The sequence below is a fragment of the Salminus brasiliensis genome, chromosome 6 (assembly GCF_030463535.1).
Source record: "Salminus brasiliensis chromosome 6, fSalBra1.hap2, whole genome shotgun sequence".
Lineage (NCBI taxonomy): Eukaryota > Metazoa > Chordata > Actinopteri > Characiformes > Bryconidae > Salminus > Salminus brasiliensis.
Genome location: NC_132883.1, coordinates 21,640,316 through 21,641,652, shown reverse-complemented (window position 1 = coordinate 21,641,652; position 1,337 = coordinate 21,640,316).

The window sequence follows — 1,337 nt, the reverse complement described above, 5'->3', positions numbered from 1 at the left end:
CTCGCTTTCTCCAGGGAAATGAGGCATAAACGATAGCACTTTATTTTTCGATCAGTTCCAATGTATCGATAAGAGCAACGATACGATGTATTATTATTATTATTATTATTATTATTATTATTATTATTATTATTGTATTATAATATTGTATTATAATAATAATAAGAATAATAATAATAATAATAATAATCAACAACAAAATTATCCAATATTAGTATGTCTATAATGTGATAGCAAAAAAAATGATGATAAAAAATCACATTTAGAAAATAATAATAATAATAATAATAATAATAATAGAAAACATATGATATATGTAAACATATATATATAACATATATATATATATATATTCACAGCTCTGGAAACAAAAAAACAATTTTTTTCTTAAATTTGAAAATTACCTGAATTTGCAGACTATGACTGGCATAAAGTCACCCAACAGCAATGTGAAAGACTAGTGGAGAGCCTGCCCAGACATGAAAGCTGGGATTGGCAGTCAAGGTGTTAGTGATTTCTGAATGCTCTCAAAGTTCAAATATTAGTACTTTGTTGTTTAAATTTGAATAATAATCCCTATGCATTATAATTATTATTTATAATTTATTTGCATTATTTGAGCAGTCATTTTTGAGCAGTTAAAATAGCAATAGACTAAATAGCAAGACTAAATAGCAATATTTACATTTGAGATGTAATTGTTAATAATAATAATAATAATAATAATAATAATAATAATCAACAACAAAATTATCCAATATTAGTTTTTGTTGGAAATTCATGCAAACACTTGGAAACTTGATGGTGACAACTTTGGGTAGTAATAATTTCAACCGAACATTTCTGATCAACTCTTTTAGAATGGATTGGAGGAATTGTGGCCCGTGCTTCCTTGCACAGCTGCTTCAGTGTAATGATGTAATGGTGGGCTTCCTTTGAATAAACCAGTCTTTTAGGTCAAGTCAGTGTGGATACATAAATACAAAAGATGCACAACATCTAACAGCTAGATACAAACATACACTATGCCTAAACATCAAAGAATGGAGTTGCAGTAGTCAAGTTTTGAGATGACAGGGGACTGAGAAAGCACCTGGGCAGCCCCCTGTAGAGAGAAAGAGAGGAATTCTCTGGATGTCGTGTAGGAGAAATGACCAAGTCAAGCTTGCAACACAAGATTGATAACTGGTCATCCATAACTACACCCAGTCTTGGGCTTGTGGGTTTTTTCCCTTAAAAACACTATCATAATCATGTTGATGTCCCACTAACCCAGGAAATCTGGCTAGTGAACGAACTTTGATGAAGCTGGCATGAGATTGCTTGAACCTGTAAAC